We start from the raw sequence: 25,888 nt of genomic DNA on the forward strand, positions 1-25,888 counted from the left end.
CATACAAACAGACCCCACTACCATGGATATATTCCCCCCTTCCCACCCTGATCTGCTTTCCATAAAGAACATTCCCATCGTGACTCCTTTGTCAGGTCCACACCACCCACCAACACAGCATTCACTCCTGGCACCTTCCACTGCCACCGCATGAATTGGAAAACCAGGACCCTAACCTTTGTCCGAGACCCCGAAGTATCCTTCCACATCCTTCAGAGTTTTACCTGCACTTACACAAGTCACCTAGAGTATCCATTGCTCCTGTTGTCTCCTCGACATTGGGGAGATAGAATGCCAACGTGTGGAACACTTCAGGGAATATCTCTGGGACAACGGCACCAACAAACCCCACCACCCCGTGGCTGAACACTTTAACTCCCCCTCCCATTCAGCCATAGACATTCAGGTCCTGGGCATCCTCCACCACCGAACCTTAACCATACAATGCCTGGTGGAAGAAATACTGATCTTCTGCCTTGGGACCCTGCAACCACATGGGGTCAATGTGGATTTCACCAGTTTCCTCATTTCCCGCCCACCCCACCTTATCCCAGATCTACCCTACCAATTCAGCACCACCCCATGACCTGTCTTACCTGTACATCTTCGTTCTCCCCATCCACTCCACCTTCCTCTCTGATATTTTACCTCCAACACCAACTTCATCGCCCTATCATATTCTCAGCTACCTTCCTCTAGCACCATCCCCTCCCCATTTATCTCTCAGTACCCTTGGGCCACAAACAGCATTCCTGATGAAAAGCTTACACAAGAAATGCCGATGCTCCTCCAATGCTGCTTGACAGCCTGTGCTTTCCCAGCACTACGTTCTCGACTCTGATCTCCAGCATCTACAATCCTAATTTAGTCCCTTGAGTTAATGCATCCCGTAATTTCCCCACCAGACATCTTAGTTAGCTTTTCTGTTAATTTATCCCTTTCCCTTTCTCCTTTATAAACAGAATGGGACATATACAGCCCCACAGTGCGCTGACAATACTCCCACATGCAATGAAAAAGTTTTATAAATTGCAAGATTTATAGGCCATTCATCAGTAACCCTCATCCATTCCATTCAGATTGAGTAAATATTCCCTTTTATTGTGATGTGAAATGTTATGTAAGGAAAGGGTTAACTGAACTTGTTTGTTTAGTGACTTTGATTAATGGCAGTCACCGTGTTTTGTAATTATCCCAGTGGAGAGTTTCCATCTTTTAATGATCAATGGGCTCCGTTCAATGTGTTATGCCATAGAATGAGCGGAAACATCACTGACAGCACTAACAGGGATCAGCAGCTCCAGAGAGAAGGGGGAGGAGAGATCATTATCTGAGGACGTTAGATTTGAATGTTACAACAATGGATCAGAATATGAGAACATTAGACTGGAATGTTCCAACAATGGATCCGAATCTGAGGACATTAGACTGGAATGTTCCAACAATGGATCCGAATCTGAGAACTTTGGACTGGAACGTTACAACAATGGACAGGAGTTTATCCTTTTATGTTTGGTTTCTTTCTACAAATTATCATTGGTTGTCATTGAATTCGCAGATTTATTGTGCTCTTCGCATTATTCAACATTTTTATTATCCTCTCCTGTCTACCGTTGGTGTTCCTGGTAAGTCTCACTGTCCAGATATGTTTTCCTTTAAACTAATTACGACTGCATTACTGTTCTTTCATATAGTCTTCACTTCTTGCCACTATTAATGTCCATGTTGAGACTCTGAATCCAGTTATTCACTCTGTAGATCACGTCTAACTGCATCAGTGAACTTGTTCAATTACTTACTCCCTCCTTGATTCTGTCAGTGTTACTCATGGGTCTCTATGTTGACCTACTCACTTTCAGATGTGAACCATTGTCCCATTGTCCTTGTTATTGAAATATAGGAGCGTGGAGGTCATTGTCGTCTATTATGTTCACTAACTCCGTTTCCTTCCTGGGACTCCATCTCATCCCTGGCCAATATTTAAATTCATTCATTTCTGGTACTTGGGTGTCGCTGACTGGTCAGCATTGATAGCCTCCCTCTATTTGCCCTTGAGAATGTAGTGGTGAGCTACCTTCTTGAATCGCTGGAGTCCACTTGCTGTCGGTTGACCCATAATGCTGGTAGGGAGGGAATTCCAGGATTTTGACCCAACGACTGTGAAGAAACAACGGTATATTTGCAAGTCAGGGTAATGAATGGCTTGGAGGGGAACCTGCAGGTGGTGTTTATACCATACAAATCGCAACATTGGTCATCCCTTTGGCCATGAGCTGATTCCTGACATCATATCCTGACCATTATTAAATATAAGTATTCACTGTTCCAGAATATACTTCACTGACATAACTCATCCGCTGTTTAAACCTTGGACTGTGAAATACAGACTTAATGATGACAACAATCTGCTGCTAACACTCTTGTGTTGAAATCTGCAGAAACAAACCTGAATCGAACTCAGACCAAATTTCCATCCATCTGACATTCCTGTGCACGATGATCTATCTCGCTATTGTGTCTGGCAATGCCTTTATTTTACTATTCTCAAGTACTTTAACTCATCTGTCCATGAAACTTCCCTCAGTCCCTCTGTGTGGATTATCCAAATCCCTGCCAGTATTGTTCATATTTAACCTGGTTTCCTTTAAGTATAGTTTTCAATACTCCTCATTCTGGACAGATAATCCAGTCTACTGAGCAATGCACTAGCATAGTCTGCACAGCTCTCCATGTTGTCCTGTCATCTTGTCACAGCGTATGTTGTTTGAAGTGTTCCGTGAAACCGATTCAGAATTTGATGAAACAAGCCATTTCAGCTGATCCGAAAATAACCTTATTCAATGATCTCGTTCTTGTAATTTTGCTCTTTAAGTGATCAATTCTCCAGTTCGTCCCACTACCCAGTCTTTTTTTCCATATTTCCACAACATGCTCTCAGTTAGTTAATTGTCTGTTTCTGTCTTTAATGTGAATCTCTCTATCCCCCGTATCTTTCCCTAGCCTTGGGCTTTGACTCTCTAGTGTGTTGATTGCTGGCATTGTGAATCTCAGAAGCAGTAAAATGGTCTGTGTGAGGCTGTTGGGCTGTTGTTCACTTCCCAGTGTGTGCCATGTGGTGTTCAACGGATTGGGGGAGGGGGGGTGGGAGGTGGGAAAGAGGTAGGTAGTGTGTGTCAGCCTGTTATTAACTTCCGTGTGGTGTTCCATATTGGAAAGGGGTGTATGTGTGTGTGTACCAGTCGGTTGTTCACTTCTCAGTGTGCCCTATGTGGTGCTCCATGTTGGATAGGAGTGTCAGCAACCTTGACTCATGTCTTTGAAAGATGGTCTGTGCCTGCCCACTGAACGTCTGACGTCTGTATCTGCCTCTTTGATTGTGTGGTCAGTAACATGAGGAATCCCCTTGAGTATTATTGTAAAAGACCAGGTGTCTAACATTTCTGACAATGCTCTCACTTGAAAAAAAAAGTTTATTTTCTCCTTTTCTTTAAAGAGAGATCTTAAAGGCCGAACTTCCTACTGCAAACGTCTGAAGTAAGTAACTTAGGAAGCTTTTGGGTTTTTTTTAACAAATAGTGATAACAATGGCCAGCTTTCACAGACCAGACTTTCCAGGTTTTCTGAGCTGTAACAATCACCAGGTTCCTGGGTGGGAGAAGAGTTGGATGCTTCAGTAAATGATCCCTAGCTGTATTCTCTCTTGATGCTGTTTCTTCCTGGATTGGATGTGTCTTTTTGCCAAGAGACGAGTTTATGGGATGTTAGTACATTGGAACTCTTCATTAGTGGAAAGTACTGTATCTAATACACTGTTAAGATTTCCAATAGTTAAGTTATTCTAAACTTCTCTTCTTTTTGCATGTATTTTTGTTATGGCGTTTAAATAAATTGTGTTTTGTTTAAGGTTGAGTATTTTGACCAGCCGCATCACATCTGGAGTACCCATTTCACAGCTACCTTTACTAAAAGGTAGTGGGGCGACAGCACCAGGGACCCAGGTTCAATTACCACTGATGACTGTGTGGAATTTGCACATTCTCTCTGTATCTGCGTGGGTTTCCTCTGGGTTCTGTGGTTTCCTCCCACAATCCAACGATGTTTAGGTCAGGTGAATTGGTCATGCTAAATTGCCCATAGTGTTAGGTGCATTAGTCAGGGGTAAATATGGGGTAGGGGAGAGGGGCTGGGTGGTTATGTCTTCGTTGGGTCAGTGTGGACTTGTTCGGCTGTATGGCCTGTTTCCATACTGTTGGAAATCTAACCTAAGACAAGGTTGGTGTCCAGGCTACCATCTAAAAGCATGTGAAGGCAGTCTGGTCTGTTCGATAGCAAAGTGGGAACACTTGTCCAGTTCAAAATCGGTAATTCCAAATTGGGTTCAGGTTTAGAATCCCTACAGAGTGGAAGCCGGCCATTTGGCCAAACAAGTTCATACTAACCCTCCGAAGAGTAAATTACCCAGACGAATTCCCCTCCCCTATTACTCCATATTTACCCCTGACTAGTGCAAATAACCTACATATCACTGAACATTATGGGCAATTTAACAATGCCATTTCGCCTAAACTACACATATTTGTAATGCGGGAGCAAATTGGAGCACCTGGTGAAAACCCACGTAAGGACAGGGAGAATGTGCACAGGGAGATTGTTGGCCTCAAAGGCAGCATTTTGTGGTTATTAGTATCTTTGGTTGTGGGTGTTGAATTCGGTTGGTTTGTACAATGTTTTGTGCAGTAATGGCTATTTATGTCACTCAGAGTTCTCTGGGTGAGGACAAAGTGAAGTTAGAGATTTTACAAAAGGTGAGCACGGCAAAGTGTTTAGGATTGGCAGACAAGCTGGAGTTGGGTTTGTGTTTGTCTGTGAGAAAAGGAGATCATTACAGCAGTAGCTTGACATTTAATTTTTTGCAAAAAGATCATCAGAATCTTTGGAAATGGCAAGAAATCATTTGCAGATGGAGCAGCTTGGACACAAAAAGGAATTGGGACAGTTTGAAATATGATTAAACTAGAATTAAAATAAGAGGAAGAAGAAAGACACAAAAAGAATGAAGAAAAGCAGGAAGAGAGAGAGTTTCAACTTCAAACATTAGCAATTTGAGAGAAAAATCGACTTAGCAGGGTGGAGATGAAGGGAAATAGTAGGCTGGATGAGGATAGTGAGGATGAACAACTCTATGGTAGCCAAAGACCTGAGGGGGATCTGTTTAAATATGTGCAGACATTGTCTAAATTTGATGAAAAGGATGTAGAAGTCGTTTTAATTTCATTTGAGAAAGTGGCTAAACGAATGCACTGACAACTGAGCAAGTGGGTTGAGTTAATCCAGACAAAGCTGGTCGGTATTATGAGTGAGGTATTTGTATCCCTATTGGAAGAGGTATATGGAGAGTATGAGAAGGTGAAGAAAGACATTTGAAGGGCATATGAACTTGTGCCAGAAGCCCACTGACAGTGATTTAGAATGTAAAATTGTGTCCCTCGTGAAATGTACATTGAGTTTGAAAGGATTAACCAAAGTAATTTTGAAAGGTGAATCAGGGTATTAAAAACAGAGCAACCTATGACACTCTTAGACAGATTCATACTTTGGAGTAGTTCAAAAACTCACTTCCTGCAGTTGTGAGAACGCGTGGGGAAGAGCAGAGAGTTGAAATTGCACGATTCGAATCTGAAATGCCTGATGAGCATCAGTTGGTCCATAAATCAAAGTTTGGCTTTTGGGAGGGCTTGAGGAGATTGAACAAGATCTTAAAATATATACCTGTGTTTAAGATTTAGTGGCATAGGCAAGGATTAGCAGGTAAAGAGGTTACAGCATTAAGACGTACAGGAAGATGTAAATCCTTTAAGCTGAGACATGAGGAGATATGTCATTGAGATGGACAATGTTAGAGATGAGAAGTGCTCCATTATGTAAATTTGTTTGGAGTGTCCGGTGACACCATCAATTGTAAAATATTTCACAATTGGGAAGGAGGTCATGAGCTTGGTGTTGATGTTACAACATTTCAGCATCTAAGTTGCCAATACCGTGTCAAGACGAATATATATACTGATCATAACGCCTGAACGATTTTGGACAAATTTAGGGAGAATACTTCCAGTCCGTTCAGACAGAGGTTATTATTGTTGCCATTTAATTTGGAAGTTATACAGGTGACCGGACGAGAACCCGTACTTGCTGACAAGTTGTCGAAACTTAGATTAAAAAAAAACAGAGGCGTTCAGTCGCAGAAGTAAACTGACTGAAATAGAATAGAGTTGTGAATGTTAGCACACTTAGTGTCAATGTAATATATATGTATTGCAGTCTACTGGAACAATAAGAATAAAGGGTTTAAATGAGGCCATGTTTGTATATTGATGTTTCTTTTTCAACTTTAAAAAGGTTATTTTCTCTTGTGTTTTTTTTTGAAGACAGGTCTTTAAGGCAGAGATGCCGAACTGTCACCTGAAAACAGCTTAAGTAAATAACTGAGAAAGCATTTAGGTTTTATTAAAGCGTTGGGAACAATGGAAGGGGAGTGGCCAGGTTTTCTCGTTTTGTTTTTGCTGCAGCATTCAGAAGCTGCTTGGGATCCCAGAAGGGTTGGAAGTTTCAATGCATGATCCCCAGCTGCTATTCTCTCTGAAAACTCACTTAAAATTGCTTCCTCCTGGATTTGAGAACTGCACATAAAATTCTGTGTTTGAATTTACCTTTTTGCCAAGGGGTGTGTTTATGGGATGTTCCTGTATTAGCGCAGTTAATTAGTAGAAGGCACTGTATCTAATGGTAACATAGGCGTTGCAGTAGAGAAGCTATCCCAAATTATTCTTCTCTTTGATTGTGTTTTAATTGGAGCATTTGAATGTATTGCATTTTGCTTTACGTTGAGTGGGGTGACCAGTTGCAACACATCTGGAACACGCAGTTAACATCTACATTTAAATTAAGAAAACGTTAGGGTATAGGCTGCCTGCTTAAAATATTTTTACGGGGTCTGGTCAGGTCAATAACACTTGGGGCTGAAGGAAGTCTGATTGTCTCCTGCTATTGAAATGTTAGTGGAGGTGCTGGGGATGGTTTTCAGGAGGTTGTTCTGTGAACTACCTCAGACGTTCATGGAGACCTGAGGATTTGGTGACCCAACTCTGGATGGAGCATGGGGACTGTAGTTACAGCATCTGGGTCTGTAACATGAACAACAAATGGAGCAGAGGCTGCAGAGAGGGGTGCTCTGAAACCACGGAGTGAGTGTGTCTGGGGAAAGGGATTTGTTGGATCCACCACAGGTTTTCCAGAAAGAGCTTGCCAAGCTGCACTTAATCCTGGAGCAGAGTATGAGGGGACCCTGACTGAACAAGGAGCTGGTCACAGAGCGGTGTCACCTCCTTGAACACGATCTGCAGCTTCACACCTGGGTAGGACTGTGCTGCCAGTGATTGTTAGGGTCACTGTTTCATTCAAATTCTATGATCAGGAACTTTCCAGGCGGGAGTGGGTGATATATGCATCGTCTCCTGGCACCACGATGGCACAGTGGTTATCACTGCTGCCTCACAGTGCTCGAGACACGGGTTCAATTAGCGCCTGCGTGGAGTTTACACATTCTCCCCCTGTCTGCGAGTGTTCACTCCGTGTGCTTCGGTTTCCTCCCACAGTCCAAAAAAAGCGCAGGTTAGGTGAATTGGCCATGCTAAATTCACCTGCGGGCGCAGCTTAATACATGGCTGCACAGCTGGTGTCGGAGGGAGGGCATCAGATATGTAGACAATTGGTATGCCTTCTGGGGAAGGTAGGACCTGTGCAAGAAGGACAGGTTGCATCTGAACTGGAAGGGGACTAATGTCCTGGGTGGAAGGTTTTCTCACGTAGTTCGTGAGGGTTTAAACTAGTATGGCAGGGGGGTGGGAACCTGAGCTATATACTGGAGGTGAGAGTTGATGCAGATCAGGCAATAGCAAGAGGTAGACCAGCTAGTGGGAAGGCTTTTCCTGGCAAGGAACCAAGGTATCAGTTAAAGTCTGTTTGCTTTAACACAAGGAGTATCAGGAATAAAAGTGATGAACTTAGAGCATGGATCAGTACCTGCTGCTATAATGTTGTGGCCATAGCAGAGACATGGGTTTCTCAGAGGCAGGAATGGTTGCTGGATGTTCCAGGGTTTAGAGCATTTAAAAAGAATGGGGGGGGGGGAAGAGGAGGGGGTGTAGCACGACTAATCAGAGAGGGTATCACAGCTACAGAAGTTACCATTGTCGAGGAAGATCTGCCTACCGAGTCAGTATGGGTGGAAATTAGGAACAGCAAGGGAGCAGTCACCTCTTTAGGGTTTTACCACAGGCCCCCACTTAGCAGCAGGGAGATGGAAGGAAGCATAGGTCAGCAGATTTTGGAAAAGTGTTGACGTAGTACGATGTTGTAATGGGATTTCTTTAACTTTCCCAATATTGGTTGGAACCTCCTTCGAGCAGAAGATTTGAATGGAGCTGTTTTTGTAAGGTGTGTTCAGGAGGGTTTCCTAACTCAGTACGTTGACAGGCAGATGAGGGGAGAGGCCATTCTAGACTTAGTGCTCAGAAACAAGCCACGGCAGGTATCAGATCTTGTGGTGACAGCGCATGTTTTTGATACTGACCGCAAATGCCTCGCATTCTACATAGCTATGGTGAAGGAGGGGATTGGGCAAAATGGGAGGATATTTAATTGGGGAAGAAAAAACTATGATGCGATTAGACATGAGTTAGGAAGCATGGATTGGAGCAATTGTTCCATGGTAAAGGCACTATAGACATGTGGAGACTGTTTAAAGAACTGTTGTTGCAAGTGATGAATAAAAATGTCCCTCTGAGACAGGCAAGAAGTGGTACGATAAAGGAACCTTGGATGACGAGAGCGGTGGAGCTTCTCGTCAAAAGGAAAAGGTAGCTTACATAAGGTGGAGGTAGCTAGGGTCAAGCTCAGCTCAAGAGGATTACGGGCAGGCGAGGAAGGAGCTCAAAAATGAGGAGAGCCAGGAGGGGGCACGAGAAAGGCTTGGCAGAACGGATTAGGGAGAACACAAAGGCATTTTGCACTTATGTGAGGAATAAGAGAATGATCAAAGAAAGAGTAGGGCTGATCAGTGATAGCATAGGGAATTGTGTGTGGAGTCTGAGGAGGTAGGGGAAGCCCTAAATGAGTTTTTCCTTCTGTCTTTACGAAAGAAACGAACTTTGTAGTGAATGAAACCTCTGAAGAGCAGGTCTGCATGCTGAAATGGATAGAGATAGAGGAAGCTGATGTGCTGAAAATATTGTCGCCAGGCCCGGACCAGATTTGTCCTTGGCTGCTTTGGGAAACGAGAAATGAAATTGCTTCACCACTTGCGATGATCTTTTCATCCTCGCAATCCACTGGAATCGTACCTGAGGACTGGAGAGAGGCAAATATGATTCCTCTCTTCAAGAAAGGAAATCGGGAAATCCCCGGTAATTACAGACCAATAAGTCTCACGTCTATCGTCTGCAACGTGTTAAAAATGATTCTGAGGGATAGGATTTATGACCACCTGGAAGAGCATGGCTTGATTAAATGCAGTCAACACGGCTTTGTGAGGGGCAGGTCATGCCTCACAAACCTTATCGAGTTCTTTGAGGATGTGACTAGAAAGGTTGATGAGCGTCCAGCTGTGGATGTGGTATATGGAGTTCAGCAAGTCATTTCATAAAGTTCCCCATGGTAAGCTCATTCAGAAGGTCAGGAGGAATGGGATTCAGGAGAACATAGGTGTCTGGATACAGAATTGGCTGGCCAACAGAAGACAGTGAGTGGTAGTAGAAGGAAAATATTCTGCCTGGAAGTCTGTGGTGAGTGGTGTTCCACAGGGCTCTGTCTTTGGGCCTCCATTGTTTGTAATTTTTATTAATGACTTGGATGAGGGGATTGAAGGATGGGTCAGCAAGTTTGCAGATGACACAAAGGTTCGAGGTGTCGTTGATAGTATAGAGGACTGTTGTAGGTTGCAGCGGGACATTGAAAGGATGCAGAGATGGGCTGAGAGTTGGCAGATGGATTTCAACCTGGATAAATGCGAGGTGATGCATTTTGGAAGGTCAAATTTGAAAGCTGAGTACAGGATTAAGGATAGGATTCTTGGCAGTGTGGAGGAACAGAGGGATCTTGCGGTGCAGGTACATAGATCCCTTAAAATGGCTACCAAAGTGGACAGGGTTGTTAAGAAATCATATGGTTTTTTGGCTTTCATTAAACAGGGGTATTGAGTTTAAGGGTCGTGAGATCTTTTTGCAGCTCTATAAAACATTGGTTAGAATGTACTTGGAATACTGCGTCTTGTTCTGGTCGCCCTCGTATAGGAAAGACGTGGATGCTTTGGAGAGGGTTCAGAGGAGGTTTACCAGGATGCTGCCTGGACTGGAGGGCTTATCTTATAAGGAGAGGTTGACTGAGCTCGGACTTTTTTCATTGGAGAAGAGGAGGAGAAGAGGGGGCCTAATTGAGGATACAAGATAAGAAGAGGCATAGATAGAGTCGATAGCCAGAGACTATTTCTCAGGGCAGAAATGACTAACACAAGGGGTCATAGTTTTAAGCTGGTTGGAGGAAAGTATAGAGAGGATGTCACTCGGGTTCTTTACACAGAGAGTTGTGAGAGCATGGAATGGGTTGCCAGCAGCAGTTGTGGAGGGAAGATCATTGGGGACATTTAAGAGACTGCTGAACATGTATATGGTCGCAGAAAATTGAGGGTGCATACATGAGGATCATTGGTCGGCACAACATCGTGGGCTAAAGGGCCTGTTCTGTGCTGTACTGTTTTTTTTCTATGTTCTATCTAGGTTCTAAATTGCCCGTAGTGTTAGGTGAAGGGGTAAATGTAGGGGACTGGGTCTTGGTGTGTTGCTCTTTGGCGGGTCGGTGTGGACTTGTTGGGCGAAAGGGCCTGTTTCCACACTATACGTAATCTAATCTCAACATCAATGCCACTATTTGGTGACGGAGGATATATATTGTGGATGAGGTGAATGTTTTCTCTGAGCAGAGAGCTGCCAGGTATATCCACGTTTTCTCAGTATAGCAGGATTCCCGATGATATAAATAGCTCTGTGGGCTCCCCATGATAATGAGGGATCTAGAGGAAATGAAGAAACTCTCACTCCATTAACGTTACAGTGTGCCCATGCACAGGGCGTCCTGTTGGTGTCTACTCACTGTCCTGGCATATGCCACTGCATCTTCATTCAGAAGCAGTCGGCCATTCCCATCGTCTTTGGATCTCCATTCAGAAAGAAAGGATAGTCTCTCGGTCCTTCATGCCCGGCTAAAAACATCCTCACCCTCACCACTCCGCACCGCCAACTAACCACATCAAAATATCCGGTGTGTACTGAGAGCAATAGGACCATTGGCAATATCAGGGAGCAGACCATCAGGGAGATGGAGCAACACTTCCCATGTCTGAATGGGTTAGAACATCCCTCCAGAACACACTGTATCTCTAGGTTGAGTAATCCTTCTCCATTTCAGTAACATACTGCCTTCCATTCTTCCTGAAAAATCTGGCAGCTTATACATTCCGTTATATTCCACTTGGGAAAGTATTATTCATTGACTTTACCTGTCCATATCAATTTGCAGATTCTCCTCATTCTCTTGATAATTTAATGTCTTGTTTACCTGAGAGTCATCACTAAACTTAGTAGCAGTACATCTGTTCTACCGTCCTGATCACTGATATCGATTGTAAACAGTTGAGGACCCAGCACTGGTCACTGTGTGATTCCACTGGTTACGTTCTGTCAAACTGATTAAGACTGATTTATCCAGAGGGCCTGCTTCCTGTTTGATAACCAGTCCTCCCCGTTCCTGTGGAGCACAGTCGAAGGACTGAATAAGAAAGAAGAACTATCCAGCCCCTCAAGCCTATTCCGCCATTGAATACAATCATGACTGATGTCATCGTTGGGTCAGTTCCATTTCCCTGCCTGCTCTCCAAATCCCTTCATTTACTCAATGTCCCATCATCCCCTGCACACTACGACAGTGAGCTCCACAGATTCACAACCCATTGAGAGAAGTAAGTTCTCCTCACCCCTGTTTTAAATCTGCTCGGCCTAATCCTAAAACTATGATCTCTTGTTCTAGTTTGCCCCAGATGAGGAAATGTCCACTCCACACCGACATTGTCAATCACCTTTAACATCCTTCAGGCCTCAATAAGGTCTACTCTCATTCTTCCAAACCGAGAGTGCGTCGGCCTGAACTGTTCGAACTTGCTTCAAAAGAAAATTTCATCTCTGGAATCAATCTAATGAACTTGTTCTGAACTGCCTTTGTTGAAACAACGTCAATCCTGCAGTCAGGACAACAAACATGAACACAGTATGTCAGTTACAGTCTCCCTAATACTTGAAGATTTGCAGTAATTCTTCCCTCTATTTATACTCTATACTTTTATAAGTTAATGCTGAAAATGCACTTGCTTTTCCCATTCCCTGCTGTACCTGCATTGAGTTTTCTGTGGTCTGCTCAAGGACACCCAGATGCAAGTAAGCACTCTGACGTTCCTGTCCATTTCTATAACATGTTGGATTCCTCTGGGGAATATCTTCGTTAAGTTTTTGCTTCCAGATGTTGGCAATTCATCTAAACTGTTCATGCCCATTTGTAAATGTTCTACATCTTCATTACATCAACCTACTTTTCCACTTGTTTTACTGTCAGCTGAAAATGTGGTTGTGGATGGTAAATTGGCAGGTCATGCGGTGTGAACTCTATGGAACCCCAAAAGTTGCCAACCATTAACGAAACAACCATTCTATCTCTCTGCATTTTGTTGGCTCACCAGCCCTCTATCCAGGCGAATAACTTCCTCCCAAACCCATGTCCTCTTATTTCACAGCTTAATATTTTGTGCAGCGTTTAATCAATGCCTTTTCAAAGTCCAGGTATTCTACTCCTTCAGAATACCTATTGTCTAACTTTGCATGTCACATCTTTAAAGAATTCGAGCAGAAAATGCTTTAAAAATGCTGATTCTGATGTATTCTGGTTTTACTTTGCAAATCCGCTGTTGTTAATTAATTAATAATGGAGTCTCACAATTTCCCTTAATTCCCAACAGTTTGCTCACAACCTTTTATTTACAAGTGAAGATGATTATCCTAATTCCTAACTTTTCGGTACCCTCTACGTTCCCTTTCCCGTGTTCCTCTGAAACAGGTACAAATCCTTAAAAGATTTGCTCCAATTGCAGTGCAATAGACATGAGTGTCTGAATGGATTCACTCAGTTCATGGTTTATATGCTCAACGGGCTGAATGCCACCATGGTGATCCTACATTATAGTCTCGATGGACGGAATGTCCTGATTTTCAGATTCAAAATCTGCTTCTCCTCTTCTTGATACGTCAGAAGCCTGAGGGATTGTGAAATTTTCCTGTTGCTGTGCAATATTTTGAGGGGCTGGAAGGTCTCTTCATATTCCTTCAGAACAGGCTCGAGATACTGAACAATCCCTGAAATGGGATCGAAGGAGTGATTAGTCTCCTCCTGTTCCCATACAACAGACACATGGGTGAATTACTTCCACCTTTCCGTAACAAGTCTCAAATAATGTTATCTCCTTCTTTAATTCTCGTGCTGAATGGCCTCCTGTTATTCTAGTGTAGCCATCTCTTCTAGTTCCTGTGTTAGCGAATTAAGGAGGCTGAATGGACTGATCCTGTTGCTGCATAACAGGATACTGGTGCCTCATGGCCTACTCTGCGTGCAGTGTTATAGACTCGATGGACTGATTGGCCGCCTCCTGTAACTGTATATCAGGATTCAGGGGCTGAATAATCTTGCCCTGTTCTGGTGTAACAGGGTCGAAGTTTTGAATACTCTTCTGTTGTTCCTGTGTTACAGGCTGGAGAAATGGAATTGGCTGTGTTATTGGCTTCTGTTGCTTACTCTTTCCAATGTTCTATGTAAAAATAAGGTCACTTTTCATTCTTGTAAACTCTCATGCGTATTGGATCAACCTAATAATCCTTTTCTTGGACGTTAACCGCATCATTGCAGGAATTAGTTGAAGGAACCATTTCTGAACTGCTTCCAATATCGATTATATTTTCTTCAGTGAGGAGACTAAATCTGTGGACACTACTCCAGATGTAATCTGATTATGATCCTGTACAGCATCAGCAACACTTTACCAGTCTGCTGTAAGGTTCCCAGCCAGGTTAGAGCACGCTCAGCTGTCTGGGGGAATGCATAGCATCGTTGAAAGATCATTGTCCTTCTCTACTCCACCAGCATAACGGGAGATCTGGTGAAAATGTCATAATAACACTTGAGAAGAATGAATGACGTGACGAGATTATCTCAACGTCCAAATAGGCTTCACCAAATATCTCACCTGAATCTACCATTAATCTTCCAAGAGGCCACATAGCTTAGATTCCACAGAATCTCATAAGGCGAAGCTTAGAAACAACAAGGAGAAGCAAAGATTGATGGAAGTCATATGTCAAAGTGAAAGTTGCAATACAAAAGTTGGGTATGATATAAAACAGGAAATTAGATATCCAGGTTTGTGGGTACCACAGTAATAATGAACAGTTTCAAGCTACATCTAAACCGTGGTAACCCATGTGAATAATAATGCTGGGAAAATGGATTTCATTAGGGTATTTGAGATGGTCTCCTTTAACAGTATGTTGAGTACTGAGGTCGAGGAGAGGCTGTTTTGAAAATGATATTATGTGATCAGAAGAGCCAATTGAAAACCCTGCTGAAAAGGAGGTTTCGGGAATAGTATTTATAATACATGGAATTTTATATAACGTATGAAAGCAAACCAGTTATTTTTGAAACTGTGGTAATAAACCTGAGTATGAGGCTAAAATTAGCTTCAGTGAATTGAAGAAGTACATGAAAATGATTTACTGGAAGACAGGGAATGGTTGTTGTTTGAATAAACACCTTAAAAAGTAAAAAATACACTTGTCCACAGTTCAAACAGCAAAGGGGTAAGGTGACTTAACAATAGTGAACAAATTATTTAAAGATTGCATTAGATCAAAGGAAGCAGCTCAGGAAATTGTCAGATATTGTTGTAAGCCTTGGATTCAGATGCATTTGAGGACAAATGAACTGATAATGAAATAATTTTTAAAAAATGCAAACTAAAAAGAAACATTAGGATGACCAAACGCTTCTCTCGGGACTCGATGGAAAAGTGAAGGCAAGGACACGTGTGGAATGTGGAATATCCACACACGATAGTTTCTTGCAGCGAACTTGGAAATTACAGAGAATTACAGCTTACTTTCATGCCAACCTTATTAGAGGCAAGATTAACTGATGGTGAAACTCAGTTTCTGTTCTCCGGTGATTGCCAAAATGAAATGAGATCGCAGTGAAGATTAGAAAGTTCACACAGAGAGACGGACTGACACAGGAGCATGGAGGAGAGTTGCCAGGCAAGGTTAGGGGGACTCCCAAGATGTTGTCCACGTATATCAATCAGAACAAAATAACCAGGACACAACTAGGGCACATTAGAGACCAAGGGAGCACTCTGTGTGTGAAGCTGGAGAACATTGATCGATTGTTACATAAAGGCTCCATATCTGTTTTCCTTGGAGAAGGAGAAGGCAGGGACAGAATTCAAAAAGATGGGTTGGGAACCCTTTGAACAGACTGATATAAGATGGGAACAGGGATTGGAGGCTTTGGCTGGTATAAAATTGGACAGATTGCCATGTCTGGATAAGTTGTATTACAGGCTGCTGTTAGAGACAAAGGAGAAAAGGCGCTGACTCAAATTTTTAAGCCGAATCTGGCCACAGTGAAGTAGGAGTTGCTAGATGACTGGTGAACAACGAATATAGTCCCACTTTACAGGAAGGAGGGTGAAGATAGACTGACTGTTAACCAGTCAGTTTTAGATCCGTGTTTGGGCAAGCACTGAAGAAAATAAGAAAGGAGAAAATTTATCTCTATTTGCAGAGGCAAGGTTTGATCAGGGGGAGTCAGCATGACATCATAGGAGGGAAGTCAGACCAAGTGAATGTTATTGTCTGTTTTCGAGCATGTTGTTCTTATGGGTTTTCAGCAAGACCTTTGACAGAGCCCCATATGTGAAACTGATAACAAAAAGCCATGATATCAAGGGTAACGTAGTGAGTTACATCAAACATTGTCTTATTCGCAGGAGTCAGAGGGTGGTGGAGGAAGGCTATTTGTGTGACTGGAGACCAGTGTCTCCTGATGTACCACAGGGATCAGTGCAGTGTATCTTATTATTTGTGGTATTCATAAATGTGAATGTGTTAGCGGGGGGTGGGGGGGGGGGTGCAGGGTGATGGTGTGGGACTGTGCTAATTAAGTTTGTATTTGACACAAATATTGGCCGGGTGGTTGGTAGTGAGGAGGAAGACCTTATGTTACAGGAAGATACAGATGGAATGGTCAGATAATCAGATGGAATGTAACACTAATAAACATGTGGTGATGCACTTTGGAAGAAGGAACCAAAAATGGGGGTATACAATGAATGCCAGCACACTAAGAAGCTGAGAGGGTGTTCCTCCACAAATCCCTGAATGTGACGGCACAGGGTAATAGTTTAGGGGAAAAAATGAGGACTGCAGATGTTTGAGATCAGAATAAAGTAGTGTAGTTCTGGTAAAGCACAGTCGGTCAAGCAGCATGCAAGGAGCAGGAGAGTTGATCTATTGATCATAAGCTTTTTATCAGGATTGGTGGCCACATTGCTGATGAAAAGCATATTCTCAAAAAGTCGACTTTCCTGCTTCTCGGATGCTGGCTGATGTGCTGTGCTTTTCCAGCAATATACTTTTTGGCTGAGGTTAATACGTTAGTTAATAAGGCAGAGGGAACCGTAGGCAAAGCCTTCATTCCCCGACGTATCGATTGTCAGAGCTATACAAGTCTATGGATAGGCTGTGTTAGAACACTGTACGTAGTTCTGGGAGCCATATTGCAGGAAGGATGTGATTGTAGTGGAGGGGTGCAGAGGAGATTCACCGGGATGCTCCCTGGGATGGAGCATATCAACTATGGAGATAGGCTGGATAAGTTCAGGTTGTTTACTTTGGAGCAGAGAAGGTTGAGGGAGAGGTGATTCACAAGGATAAGATTACGAGGGGGATTTCCAGAAAGATTTTTGCTGAAGTCCCAAATCCAGTGTGCAAAATCAAATCTTATGGGATTGTGGCAAATATTTGGACATGGTTACAGAATGGGACAGCTGGCAGGAAAGAGTGAGTAAAAGTTTTTGATTTTGATGTTATGACCAGGTGTACTTTCCAGGATAAATACAATAAAATCAGTGAAATGCTTTCACTTGTTGCCTCAAAGTGGTGCCATTTTGAATAATTGAAGACAGTGGAATAAACAGAGGATACAGCCTGAAGAGAGTTTAAGGGTTGTGAGACAGCTCCTCATCATCGACCACCCCTGCAGCCCAACCTCTTCATGACAGCTTCATCCCCAACTACACCAGACCCCAGCAACATCGAAGTTTCTGATCCTAAGGCTCCACCTTTGCCACTTGGCAGGTACTCCTCCATCACCAGCTCATTGTCTCTTCTGCCAGGCCATTCAAATGTCAGAAACATGTCTCTTACTGCTGGGCCCACCTCATCGATGTTACCATCATGGCCTTCCACTATGCACTTCACCACAACCAGTGCAGGACACAACCAACAACATGTCTCCAATCTTCAGGTATCACCTTTTGCTACTGGGCCCTATCTCACTCACGTTGACTCTGCTGATGTTGCAGCTGCCAATTCCAGGTCATGTGCTTGCTCCGGAAAAGTAAGTCAGGACTCACTCTCCTCCGCATTGGCCTTAGCTTGAGTTTCAAACGCTGGGTCCAGCTTTAGATCAGTAAATTACAAAAAGAAAAGTGGAGGAGAAAATATGAAAAAGAAAGCAGGTCAGCAAAGAAGCACTTGGACCAGAAAAACAGGAATAAAAGGATCCTTTTATTGGAGATGAAGGCTCGTGGATTATCTCAGGATTATGTCCTTGGGTCTCAGCTATTCGCAAACACCTCAAACATTTGGTTGACGGAATCAATTGCAACATATCACAGTCTGCTGTAGGAGAAATGCATTGAGGAGATTCTCAGCCATGGTGAGAACGTGGGAGGCTCAATGTGTTGAATGACCTACTGCATTCCAAAAGTTTCTATGTCGTCTGTGGATAAGCACTGTCAATGTTGTCACAAGCTCTCAGATGTTAGGAAGGAGGTCTCTGCAGTGTTGACAGGCCAGTGTTTCCCTTTTCTGATGCAGAAGGTGATGCCGGGTGTTCTGAACGGTTTTATCCTTTAAGACTTCGGAGCAGTTTGATACAATTGAGTATCTTGTTTGGCCATTTCAGAGACCAATGAAGAGTATATCACATATCTGTGTGTCTGGAGTCACTTTTAGGCCAGACCAGGAAAACACGGGAGGTTCACTTCCTGAAAGTACATTGGGGAAGCAAATTGGTGTTTATAATTGACATTGGCTTCAAGGTCATTATTATTGAATCAAGATTTTAGATCTCGATATTTTATTAATTATTGTTAACTTTCACCAGCTGCCAGAGCATTAGCCTAGTCTGAATTAGAAATCTAGTGACATTTCCATCTCCACATGGTAACCTGTCGCAAACCACACTGAGCAGTTTATTTCTGTGCTGCTTGACAACTCTGTCAAAAAGAACTCCCAACAATTTGACTGTCATTATGGAATTGAGGGGGTGATGTTGGTCATACTGTAATTATTCTCCTCTTAAGAGACTTATCATAGCTGAGTAATTTTCCACATTGCCATATAGATTTCAGAGTTGGAATTGGAATGAAACATCTTCCCCAGGGACACGGCTTGCTGTACATTGCTTTTGTCAGATCTACTGTGTTCAGATGTTTCTTCATGTCACATAGAGCGAATCAGATTGTTTGAAAACTGCTATCTGTAATTCTGTGGGCATCCTGATGAGGTGAGGTAGATCATTGACTCAATACTTCTGCCTGAGTATGTCGCAGATAACTACATGCTTGTCTTTTGCACTGATGTACAGGGCTGTTCCATTATTAAGGAGGGGGACATGTGTTGGGTCGTCTCCTGCAGTGAGTTGTTTAATATATTAACGACTGGATCTGGCAGGACAGTCGAGCTTCGAACTGATCTGTTGGTCTTGCAATCATTCCGCCCTCCCTATCAGATGGTAGTTCTGCTGTTTGGAATGTGAACAGTCAAGCGTGGTAGCTCTATGATTTGCCATCAGTTTTAGGTATACATAGTTCTACCCTGGCATGTTCACCACACTCGTCGCTGAAGCATAGATTCGCTTATTGGTAATGGTAGACTGAGGGATAATCCCAGGCAAAATGTTACAGATTATGGTTGAATATAATTTTGCTTCTGTTGCTGTTGTGGTCTACAGCATCACATAGAACACGCAGTTTGAGCTGCAATCTCTCCAATACAGTTTCGCCCCCAGTTCACACCAAGTCCCACTCACCCATCAGCCATGTACTCAGTGACCTACTGTGGTTTCTGATGTGGCACACTTCCAATTTTATATTCTCATTCTACTGAGGGTCTCTCCATGGTGTCACATTTACATATTGCCTCATTGCCCAACACCCTTTAACATAATCATCTGAATCCTTTCCTTTCCAGTATGTGCTACCTTCTGTGTTTAGAGTGAATGCGTGTCCGTCTGTTTCTCTCCCTGACTAACATTAAGAACTCTGTAGTTTCAGTGATGCCAGCTTTATGTCATTTCAGAGACACGGAAATTGTGCATCTTGTATTATCTTTCACTTCCCTGTGTATGCGCTCAAGGTTGAACAGGGCGTTTGAGCCACGTTAACACACGTCTTTGAAACGTGGTGAAAAGCAGAAATTGCGAGAGAAATTAAGCAGGTCTGGCAGCATCAGTGGAGTGAGAGCAGACTTAATCATTTGGGTGCACTGACCATTCTTCAAGGCTCACAGTTTTTTTTTTGTTCTCGTTTCAGATTTCAAGTATCCAGAGTTATTTGTTTAATTGAAAATGTGTTTTTTTTTCATTTCTGGAGAAACACAGCAGATCTGGCAGGATCTGCGGAGAGAGAGAAACACAGTTAGCATTTCAAGTCCAGTGTGACTCCTCTTCAGAACATTAAAGGATTGGAAAATGGGCATTTAACTCCCTTGACCGAGGTAGAGGAGCGGTGGCTGGAAACAAGATGGTGTGGAGGAGCAATGCCACTGACAAATTGACTTTTATTTCTGGTAAAAGAGAATCAAATGTAAAATGAGTATTAATTAGATTGTGAATGGGGGAAATTGGTTCTTTAATTAAGTGCAAGACAAACGATTCACAAACAGGGCAAGTTCATTGGGAGACCAGGAGAAAGAATGTGTGAAGAATGGAGAACAGCCATAATACGGTCAGGCTGTGGATGTATGGGATTGAATAAAAATTCATTCAGGATAGAACGTACCAAGGTCTAAAGTGAGGTGTTACTCGAGTTTGAGTTGTGCTTCATTGGAGTATTACAGCAGCACAGGACTGAAATGTTAGCATGAAAGCAAGGTACTTTATTGAAATGGAAAGCAATGAGAAGGTCAGTGTTATTCCCACAGACAGAGTGGGAGTGTTCCTCAAACCAGTTTATGTTTGGTCCCCCCAATGTAAAGGAGACTGCATTGTGAGTAGCAATGAAGGAGACTGGATTGAAAGAGTACAAGTGAAATGCTGCTTCATCTGGAAGGTGAAATATCGAATGTGTCCGCGATCTTTTCAAATGTCCAAATTTATTATTTCTTATATGTGGACCACCTAGTTCCACAGCTTGGAGAGAGGAAGTCCTATAGGTGCGGGAGGCCAGAGTTAATAAACTTGGAGCTGGATAAACACAGCAGACCAGACAGAATCAGAGGAGCAGCAAAGGCACTATTTTGATCTTGGACCTTTCGTCAAGACTGATGAGGAGGAGGGGACCCCAGAAATGGAGTGATGGGATATGGAAGGGTGGCGGGTAGGTATGTTGGTGGTAGGTACATGCAGGTATGATGTTACTGTGATTGGTCAATGAGAAGGATGGAGCAGATACAGGTGGGTCTGTTCAGGGAAAAGGGACATGGGATAACGCTGTGGGTGGTAGGCTGTTGAAGCGGCTTCAATCAATATTGAGGCCATTGGGCTATCAGCTTCAAAGGTAAACTCTCAGGTGGTGTTCCTCTGACAGTGGACAGGCTAATGATGTGCATGTTGCCGGGCGAGTGGGAGTGGAAATTAAAATGAATGGTAACTGGAAAGTCGGGTTGTTTGCTTCGTGCAGAGCACTAATATTCCACACAGAGCCTGATCCTGACCAACCGAGCTCGTCTCCAACTCCCAACATTGTCTCCTCTATGCTGTGGATGCGAAAGGAAGACTCAGGGACATATTCATGGAGAATCTGCTCTCTGCACGCTTTAACAAACTCAGCATTCCAATTACCATCCATTTCAATCACTCCCCTCCCCTTGCTCATCCAGCAACAGGTCCATCTTTGGCCTCCTCCACTGTCAAAGTGAAGCCAAACAGAAACTCGGGAACAAAACTTGATATTTCAGCTGGAGACCTTACAGCTCAATGGTGTCAATATTGATTTGACTGGCTTCAAAATTTCTCTACCCACAGCCTTACCCCATGTCCACTTCACTGACCTGACCAAAGCTGTCCATCTTTCCATTCTTATATCTGTTGCACCCTTCCCACTTACCAATCACAATAATTCCTTGCCTGCATCCCCCTATCGCCATTCCACCTACCCTTCCCCAGCCTCACGCCACTCCCTCTATTTACTTCCCGGCTCCCCTTCCCTCACCCCAATCCTGATGAAGTCTTTCAGCCTGAAACGTTGGCTTTCCTGTTCCGAGGATGCTTTCTCACTTGCTGTGCTTTTTCAGCTTCATGTGTGTTGGCTACTTAGTTGCACGTTGAGACCTTATCAGCAACAGATTTTATTGTGCTTTTTATGCATTCCTTGTTGTCTGTTTACTGACAAGCTTATCTCAACATTCTCACTGCAGGATCTAGGAAACAGTCTTTTTGTCACTAATGCTTTGTTTTAACCGTACTTTCATCACTGCTGTTTGCAATGGCATTGTAAACGTAACTCTTGTTATGCTGTCGCTTAATCATACAATTTCCAATGTACTTCACAACTTCCTTGTACTTATACTCCACACATTTATTCATAACCCCAAAGATCCAATAAGTCTTGCTATAATTTCCTGTCTTCTGCGACCCTCTCTCCTTAAACGGGGAGGTTATATTTACCAGTCCTCACTCACTACAAAGTTTCCTGAAAGATCCCCAGCAATGCCTCCATAATTACCTTCGATATCTCGTTAGAACTACGAGCTGTTGTCTAATTCGTCTTGCGGATTGATTCAACTTCACCTTCCCTAGCACCTTCTCCTTAATGAGGTCAGTGTACTCACGTCTATACCCTGACTGTTATGAAGTTCTGGCATTTTACTGGTGTTTTCCACCGTGAAGACTGATGTAAAGTATCTATTCAATTCCTCTGCAATTCCATTGCTTCCCATAACTACTCAAGCCTCATTTTCCAACAGCCCTTTGTTTGTTTTTTACTCCCTGTCTTCCTTGTTATATATCCAACAATTGCTTTCCATATTCTTTTACACGATTAAGAAGCGTAATATCATATTTCATCCCCTCCTCCCATTTGCTGTTATTAGCTATCCGTGCTCGAATTTGTAGACTTCGTAATCCTTTAGATTCCCAATAATCTTCACCACATTGTGTGTATTTTCTTTTGTTTTTATGCTTTCCCTGAATTCGTTATCACTCGCGGCTGACTTGTCTTCTGCTGAATATTGTTCTTCTTATTTGGGATGAATTTCTGATGTGCTGCTGAATTATCCCCAGAAACTCCTGTCATTGCTGCTTCACCATCTTCCCGTGCTCAGCTTCCCTTCCAACTAACTCTGGCCATCTGGTCCCTCGTGTCTTGTAGTTACATTACTCAATTATAAGACATCACATCCAAATGTGGTCAATAGATGTAAACAGAAGGAAGGAAGTCTGAGGCATGAGAAAGAAAGAACGATTGGACGATGTATCAATTAGATTAAAACAGAAATCGAGAGACAGAGAGAGAGAGAGAAAATATAGACATGGAGATATAAAAATAGAGAAGTCTACATGACTGATAGATATAGATGTACTTCTGTACTTGGTTTGACAATTCCTGTGTGTTGTGGTCCTTTGTACAGTGTCTGTGCAACAGATTAATATGTTGAAATGTGGGTCTGATGCCAGAACTTTTATCTCCATCAATATGACAGGCAACAGCTGTTGACAGAACCCAGCAGGCCAATGTATATGTTTCCCGGTAGAAAATTGATTAACTGAAATAAATTGGACCACAAGAAGCAGGAATTTATAACATACATCCTGATAAGAATTAGAGATTAAGTCTGGGAATGCAGGGAGGAGGCAGGAGGCAGAGTGTACGTTGAAAGAAGGGGAACAGAACATCTCAGCTGAAGACTAAATAACATGTTAACGTTTTATAAATTTTGTATATCACATGCATCATTTTTATTAAATGTCTCTCTTGTTCATTCTGAATATGGTACACACATACGAACAGTCTTATGTATCTGCACGCACACATGCACACACACACACATCCACACACACCCACAACACAGACACACTCACTCACACACACAGACACCCTCACACACACAGACACACGCACAGACACCCACACACACAGACGCGCACTCACACATAGAGACACACATGCAAACACCCACACACACTCTCACACACAGAGACACACAGACACACACACTCACCCACGCACAGACACACACGCACTCTCACACACACAGATACACACACACACACACACAGGAACACACACACACTGATCAATCATTGTTCAGCCATTCCATTTCAAATTATCCTGTTTTATTTACATTGTCACTTGTAATTCCTTCATCCGAATATATTCGGTTTCTTTCTCTACAGTTGATTTTATTCTGTCTGTCAAGAAGACATTGGGGACTTGGGGGATGTAACTTTATTCCTCATCAGTCTCCACAGTCACTGTCTTCTGTCTCTTGGCCCATGGAAACTACATACTGTGTCTGACCCTTGAATCCCGATAAGCAGGTCACTTTTTTTTAGATTACATACAGTATGGAAACAGGCCCTTTGGCCCAACAAGTCCACATTGACCGTCCGAAGAGTAACCCACCCAGACCCATTCCCCCTACCCTCTATTCACCCCTGACACTATGGGCAATTTTGCATGGCCAATTCACCTAACCTGCATATCTTTGGACTGTGGGATGAAACCGTAGCACCCGGAGAAAACCCACGCAGACACGGCGACAATGTGCAAACGCCACACAGACAGTTGGTCAATGCTGTTCAGTAAACAAGACATGTACTTTTGTGCTACATCAGATATAAAAAAAGAAAAGGCAAACAAACTGTGCAATAAGATGTTTCCACCTTTGCAAGCAAATTATTCAATTACGTTGTGTAAACGATAATTAACTGATAAAAGTTATGAGAGTGTAATCCAGCGAAATACGTAGCACAGCGAGAGAATAACAAGCAATTACATTTCAACTTGAGGGTTCTGGACTAACATTTATTATGTCCAGAAAAAAAATGGTAATTTTATGAGAAATTGCATTTTCCCCATTTTATGTAATTCCCAATAGTTCACATTTCAGTGTGGAGACACCACGTTGGATGAGAGGGAGCTCCAGGCTCTGAATGAATTCTAACTGTCTCAATGTGCAGCTGGTGTGTGTCTCTGCACTGTTCATAAATCTATCAGCAGCCTTAATGCCTTACTTCTGAAATAGTTTGCCATTCCCACCAGCTTCTGACCTCTATAGGAGTACAATAATGTCTTCTCGGAGATAGAAGGCATTTCCTTGAGACTTGACAGAAACCATTCACTTTTCCCCCTCACGTTCAGCAAACCAAGTTAGAGTGACACATATGTACCACGAGCAAAGTAACCAGGAGGAACAACATAGAGCAGTCTATTTGTGTAGACTCTGCTTCACTCTTTGTCATGTTGGGGCATCAAAGACATCTTCCTATTTCTGTACACGTGGTTTGATAGGCTGAATGGCCACGTCCTGGTCATCTGGAAGCAGCTCAAGGACCTGACTTGGCGACTCCGGTTCCTTTTTAACATCTTGATGTGCTGACGACACTCCTTCCCTCCTTGTGTAATAGGTAGGAGGGTCTGAATGGGCTACCCCTATTCTTATCCAATAGTTTCAATGGATTCAATAGCGTCCTTGTATTCTGTTGAAACCACGTTTCGGGCAGAAGCTTATGCTCAGAAACGGCGATTCCCCTGCTCCTCGGATGGTGCCTGACCTGCTGTGCTTTTACAGCGCTACACTCTCGAGTCTTCAGTCAGTGAATGGTCTCCTCTATTTCTGTGCACCAGGTTATCGGAATAAATGAAATCCAAATGCTCCTGTCTTGCAGTTTTGAGGAACTGAATGGAACATAGGAACGTAGGACTGAGGACACTTTAAGCCCTCTCAACTAGGCAGTAAGGTCGTGGCTGATCTGGATGTGTTCTCAACCCACTCCCATATCTGTAGTTCATTGTCCTTTACTGCCCAATATCTAAACGCTTTGACTAAATGCAAACACACAGGCACCACAAACTTCTGGGGAAGAGCATTTCCGCTCAAACAACCCATTGTGAAATTCTCCTCATCAGTGTTCAGACTGGGGCTGGATGGACCACTGTTTCTTTTTCTAGTCCCGTTCCTCCATTGATCATGATAAATTTTAAATGTAACTCGGTTGGTGATAAGACCAATGATAT

This window comes from Chiloscyllium punctatum, chromosome 13 (genome assembly GCF_047496795.1).
Source record: "Chiloscyllium punctatum isolate Juve2018m chromosome 13, sChiPun1.3, whole genome shotgun sequence".
Taxonomy (NCBI): domain Eukaryota; kingdom Metazoa; phylum Chordata; class Chondrichthyes; order Orectolobiformes; family Hemiscylliidae; genus Chiloscyllium; species Chiloscyllium punctatum.